Consider the following 6,887-nt stretch of genomic DNA (forward strand, 5'->3'; position numbering starts at 1 on the left):
TTTCAAAGCTTTTAAAGCTATGGTTGAGAAAGAAACAGGCCTGCAAATGAAATGCCTAAGGTCAGATGGAGGGGGAGAGTACCTGTCAAATGAGTTTGCAAGGTTACTGTAGGAGCATGGCATAAAGCATCAATATTCATGCAGTCATACCCCACATCAAAATGGACTTGCAGAAAGGAAAAACAGGCATATTGGAGAGGTATCTCGTGCCATGCTTAACGAAAAAGACCTGCCATATTATTATTGGGCTGAAGCAGTTGCTACAGCAGTCTACATAATGAACAGGATTCCCACTGCGGCAATACATGGCATGACGCCAGAGGAGAGGTATACTAGTAGGAAACTAGATATTTCTCATTTGAAAGTTTTTGGTTGCATTGCCTATGTTCATGTGCCAGATGACTTGAAATCCAAGTTGGATCCAAAAGCTGGAAAGTGCACCTTTATTGGTTATTCTCTGCAGCAGAAAGGGTATAGATGCTATAACCCTTCTACTCGTAAGTTTACAGTAAGCAGAGATGTTGTTTTTGATGAGATGAGCAGCTAGTATGAACCAGTAAATGTGATTGATGATGTAGATGCACAAAATGGTAATGCTGCACAGAATTCACAGCAGCAATCACAAAATATTAGTGGACCTGTAGTGTCCTCTAGCAGTGGTTCACATACTTTGCCATGGACAAGCAAATTGAGATCAGGAGGATCTCCTCAAAGCAATGCAGATGGTGGTATGCAAGTATCACGAAAAGGAAAAGAGAAAGTAGATCAGCCCATGTTTGATGTGAATGCCTCTTATGTGGATGGTGAATCCAGTGGCTCAGAACAGAGCCTTGATGATGAGTTGGGTATTCCTTTTGTTGTTACACCTGGAGTAAGGAAGACAAGGGATGTTTTGAGAGCACCTGGTAGTGAGCCTATTTTAAGCAAGTCTACCAGAGCTAGGTATCCTATGGATAAGCTAAAATATGATGGATTTACAGCCATTCACTATGCCTATATGGTCAAAGTGATACATGAACCAGAACCCACTTCTTTTGAGCAAGCCATGGGAAAAGAAAAATGGGAGAAAGCCATGGATGAAGAAATGGATGCCTTGGAAGCAAATGCTATATGGAAATTGGTGCCTTTGCCTAAAGACAAGAATGTAATTGGTTGCAAGTGGGTTTATAAGGTGAAGCACAATGCAGATGGTTCTGTGAACAGATACAAGGCAAGATTAGTTGTCAAGGGGTATGCACAGACATATGGCATTGATTATGAAGAAACATTCAGTCCGGTTGCAAGGATGGCAATCGTAAGAGCAGTCATTGCTATGGCTGCATCAAAGGGATGGTCTTTATATTAGATGGATGTAAAGAATGCTTTCTTGCATGGTGATTTGCAAGAAGAGGTCTACATGGAGCAGCCACCAGGTTATGTTCATGTTGTTCATCCTGAGTTTGTTTGCAGGTTGAAGAAAGCCTTGTATGGCTTGAAGCAAGAACCCAGAGCATGGTCTGACAAGATAGGACAGTATCTTGTCACTATTGGCTTTCATATTTCCAAGGTAGATTTCTCACTTTATGTGAGAAAAATAGAGAAAGGCATTATGCTGCTTGTCATTTATGTTGATGATTTGATCATCACAGGTGATAGTGATGAAGATATCCTTCATGTGAAAATGCTATTGAAGCAGAAGTTTGAGATGAAGGATTTGGGAGAGCTGCGTTACTTCTTGGGCATTGAGTTGATTAGATCCACAAGTGGGATATGGCTCTTACAGAGGCAGTATGGATTGGACATGCTATCCAAATATGGGATGACAAGCTGTAAGCCTATTTCAGTTCCTTTGGAGCAGAATGTGAAGTTGAGCACATATGCAAGTGAGCTTCTGGAAGACCCTACTATGTATAGACGCATAGTAGGAAGTTTGATTTATATGACTATTACCAGGCCAAATTTGAGCTATGCTATTGGGTTGGTAAGTCAGTTTATGCAGGCTCCAAGGAAACCACATTTGGATGTGGCTAGATGCATACTGAGGTATGTAAAGTCTACATTGCAGTATGGACTATTTTATGAGACTGGGATTCAGATACAGTTGCATGGATACACTGATGCTGATTGGGTTGGTATATTTCTAATAGAAGATCTACCAGTGGATATGTGTTCTCCATTGGGAGTGTTGCAGTCACTTGGAGGAACAAGAAACAGCCTATAGTTGCCTTGTGGAGGACAGAGGTTGAATACAGGGGTGCAGCAATGGCTGCATGTGAGGTAGCTTGGTTGCATAAGCTACTTTATGATATGCATCAGTCTACAGATGGGCCAGTTGTCATTTATTGTGACAACATGAGTAGTATAGACTTGGCAAATAACCCAGTCTATCATGCTAGAACAAAAGTTAAACCTTCAGCTTGAGTCCCTTTTGGTATTACAAAACCCAACAATGCGACCCTGCCAAAGATTCCCTTTATTTGCTCTGTCCTTTCTTGAAACCTTGAATGGACCTATCATATAATGTTGCATTGTAGCCCAGGATATTATCCTGAACTCTTGAGAATCCAAAAATCTATGTCATCCTTCAAAATGTGACCTACACAAGATTGAAGAGATCGATTCGGTCTAGGGGAGGGGAAGGGGAGTGCTCCACCATTGTAGAAAGAAAGGGAGCAAAGAGAAAAAAGTTTGAGAGGAGGAGGCTGAGAGAAGGTTGAGAGGAGAAGCTAAGAAGAAGGTTGCGAGTGAATGGGGATAGTTTCGAAAGACTCCTAGGAGGTGTTTGGGGGGGTGGGGACACTTTTCCAAAATTTTGTTTTTTGTTTTTTGAGGGAGGGGGGCGGGGGAATTCCACACGAATTTGGGCCCACCATGGAGAAGGAAGAGGGTAGGGGGACCATCCAAAAGTTTAAGGGGACGAGTCAATGCCCCAAGAGGTGGTGCAGGCAAGAGGGATGCAAGTGGAAGGTAGTGGGGCCCAAGGGAGGTCTATCCACCAATGAGAGACCAATATAGAATCCTTGATTCTTTTATGTATGCATAGGTGAAATAGATATGTCTTATTTTCTAGTGTTGAGATTATAATATATTATCATATTTATATGTTAAAGTGCTATAAGTTAACTAATCATATCAATTAACACATTTCAAGTGTTGATAACATGCATTGATCATAGTTATGAAAAATAATTTACTCATATAGATCATCTCTTGCCATTTGTGTTTATGCACTAGATGAAGATATTTTTACATTTTTAAACTTGTTATATATATTCACACTAGAAGAGGGCTTAGATGTGGTATTATATGGAAGCAATGAAGTGGCATCTTTTGGATGAATACATATTGATGCTCTCATACTTGTGTGCCATTTTTAATGTTTGTGATGAGAATAGTTTTGTAGTGATAAAATTACCAACCATTTGTGTATAAAAAACAATTTGTGATCAAGATGAAATCATACCGAAGGCTTACCTACTTGATATTAGACAACCAAATCTAAAGGAGTAAAATTCGAGCCATTTCCTTGCTCGAGAGAAGTGTTAGCAATAGGTGAATTCAAAGGCTATATTCAAAATTTTCTTTATATGGACCATGGTAGATGTAATTAAGCTAATGTGATAAGGCATCACTCAAAATTTGCAATGCAGTATAGTTCATATTTATATGTTTAGAGTACTATTAAATGGGCTTTCTTGACATCACCTAGGCATAGGTAGTTATTTACCAGAAGAAAAGGATTGCACAAAAGGGCTCTGCATCATTAAATTCAAGCATGTATGGAGAGCATAAATTACTGACATGGTCATGGGTATTGAGAACGAACATTTTTTATGTGTAAGTTTATTGTTCTTAACACTTAAGAGATTTCTTGTGTTGAATGTGAGTACAACTTAACGTTACTGGTCGGTATAAAACTATGTTGAGAAAGCACAAAGGAAAATAAATGAAGAGGTTAGTGGGATAAATGATCCAATAATAGGGATTCAAGGTATTAGTGGGATTTCTCTCAATGCTCTCTCTATATTGGAGGATATAGATGGTAGAATAGCTACTAGTGAAGGAGAATTAGTTTAACTACATAAATGGTCAGAGGCTTTTGGTGATTATTTGACTTAACCAAATACCCATATGTAATCAAGGTATCAATGAAGAACAAAACTATTACATACTAGAGCATTTGGGTAGATGTGAAATATAACACGTTCCATTAAATTCATGGGAATTTGGACGAGTTTAAATGATGAAGAATCCCCACAAGCATTTTTAATTGATATTTGTCATGTATTTTGATGGTAATATGACATTTATTGGTGGTAGCTTCTCCTACACTTCCTAATGCAATCTTGTCAATCATCACATTTTCATTTAATATTCATGCTATTTTAAGGCAAAATTTATGCTCATCAATTGTGCATTAATGCAAAATTTTTAAAATTATCTAAAGACATCTCATGGCATAAAAAATTCAAAGTTTTCACAAAATTCTCCCATACCTTTGGATGTTGGACACTGGCTACTAGAGCAAGTTGCAAGGTAGTATGAGGTGTTGCTCGTGATATCAAAATGTTAGAGAGATTAAAGAGTAATATTTGAGGCTTGGTGCGAGTTTGAGGGTGGAGAGCCAAGACTTGAGAGCAATTGAAATTCTAGAGTTGAGACTCAAGAAGATAAGAACTACAATATAGAACCACTAATTTTCAAACATTATCATGATGACTGCTAGTGACAAACTTGAATGAATGTTTAGTTTTTTATGGTTATCTACAAGTAACATGCCAACAACTAGCTAGAGCCTAGAATCTAAACTCAAGCTATTTATGAATATATATTCTTGCCAAATTTTAAAGTATCTAGATTTTTTAAATAAAAATTTGGTGAACTTTCATGGAAATTATTTATAAATTTAGAATCTTAAAGCCTAATATTATCTCTTTTTCTAAATTTAGTTCCAATCTTGGCATATATACTGAGCTTTTGTTTTTATAGAAGAAAAAACTTTCAACTTTTTCTTAATAATGAAACCAATGTAAAAAATATATCTAGATGATTATATAAAATATATCACTAGTAAATCTCGAGACAATTTTGATAATTGTTATTGACACTAGCAAATTGTAAAATACCTCTTAGGATAAATTCTTTGCACATTTTAGGTCAAACATTAGTTTGACTTTGTTTGCAAGATATGCTTTATGCTTTATCCTTCTCTTTATTCCCCCATATTTCCTTGCAGACTTCAATTCCTAGATTTGTTTGACTTTGCAATGATATATTGTTTGTATGCTACATTTCTTCATGTGCCTACAATTCTATACACTACATTCCTTGCTCTTAGATTCCTTCTCAAACCTGCAAACTCATGCAATGGATACCTTTCATTTCCTACTGATACAAATCTAGCTTCTACTCATAATTGGGCTACAAACTATAGCTCCTACATCCATTTACTCTTATGAGGGTAGCTTGTTTGTATGTTGCATCTCTTCATTTGGTTAAAATTTCATACAATGCATTCCTTAGCTCTTAGATTATTTGTCAAGCATGAAAACTAGAGCAATGGATATCTTTTGTATCCTATTGATATGAATCTAGATCTTGCTCATATAAGTTGAGCTAAAAGAAAATTACCTAATGGATAATGTTAAGTAATGTCATTCATGCTAAGTGAGTGATGAAGAATGAACTTGAAGCAAAGTCAGTAACATATCGTAATGCTGGTCATATCTCATCCAATCAAGAAGCGAAAGATACAAGGTACTTCTCACCAACAATAGACTCAATCTATACTCAAATTCTCATTGACTCTATGGGAAATAGATGCTTCAATGTGGGGGACAAAGCCAAAGGGAGATAGGGATATTGGGGAATATACTATTGGAATCAGATTGATAATAATGGAATTGTGAATCGAGCACTGCATTTTTTTTCAATGGTGCCTATAGTCCCTTTCTAAAAAATTCAAACTTTCGGGCTTTGAAAAATCATATCTCATCAATAAGATACTCTTTTAGAAAAATGTGATCCAAACTTATACACAAGAGCTTTAGAAGATGCAGAAAAATTGAACTGTCAACAATCTGGAGAGGCAATTTTTTTGTCCTAATGGTCATGCTGGCAAGGAAAATTTGACCTGACACTCTATATTAAGTAATGTTTTATTTAGAAGGCATAACTACAAAAAAGGTACAAGCTTTATACCTTTAAAGATAGAAAGGACAAACAGACACATAGTGAAGGTGGAGCACACATGAAATTAGAGGAGGACTCCCTAGGAGGCAAATGAATTAAAACTAAAACAAAGAATTGGAAGGCCACGTTCAAAAAAGCATCCTAATTGAACATTTTAAAATTCTCCTCTGAATAACTAAAACCTCTCCTTAATAGATAAATGAGATAAATTATTTATGAATTTAGAAAATACATACACGTACTAGGAACTAACAATGCATGACCAGCCTATCCATAATCTTTTAAAATTGAATTTCTATTGATTATAATAAATAACAAAATTATTGCATAAAGTATTATTAACAAAAATGAAACTAAGGTTTGCAAAAGTTACTAAGAATACACACTAGAAGTACTTAAGTAAACTCATTTTTCAAAATTGTATATCAAAGCATGCATAACAAAAGATTGATGTGAGACTAGAAATTAAGATATGTGGTTATTGTTAGATATAAATGCTCCACTCTCATGTAACTACGTAGGAACCATCTAACTCTACTTGTAAGCCCCCCATATGAGGAGAAGGCATTTGAGTAGCTCGGTTATCTGGTAGGTCCTGGTTTGGACACCAGATGGGGGCCATGTGTGGCCTAATGGCCGAACGGCTTCAGATAGAGTTGGCACACCACCAACTAGGCTACATGCAAGTGCGGGAAGGCATCCCTTGACTGACTGCA

This window comes from Dipteris shenzhenensis, chromosome 1, assembly GCF_047967505.1.
Source record: "Dipteris shenzhenensis isolate YYH24624 ecotype China chromosome 1, Dip_SZ_1.0, whole genome shotgun sequence".
NCBI lineage: Eukaryota > Viridiplantae > Streptophyta > Polypodiopsida > Gleicheniales > Dipteridaceae > Dipteris > Dipteris shenzhenensis.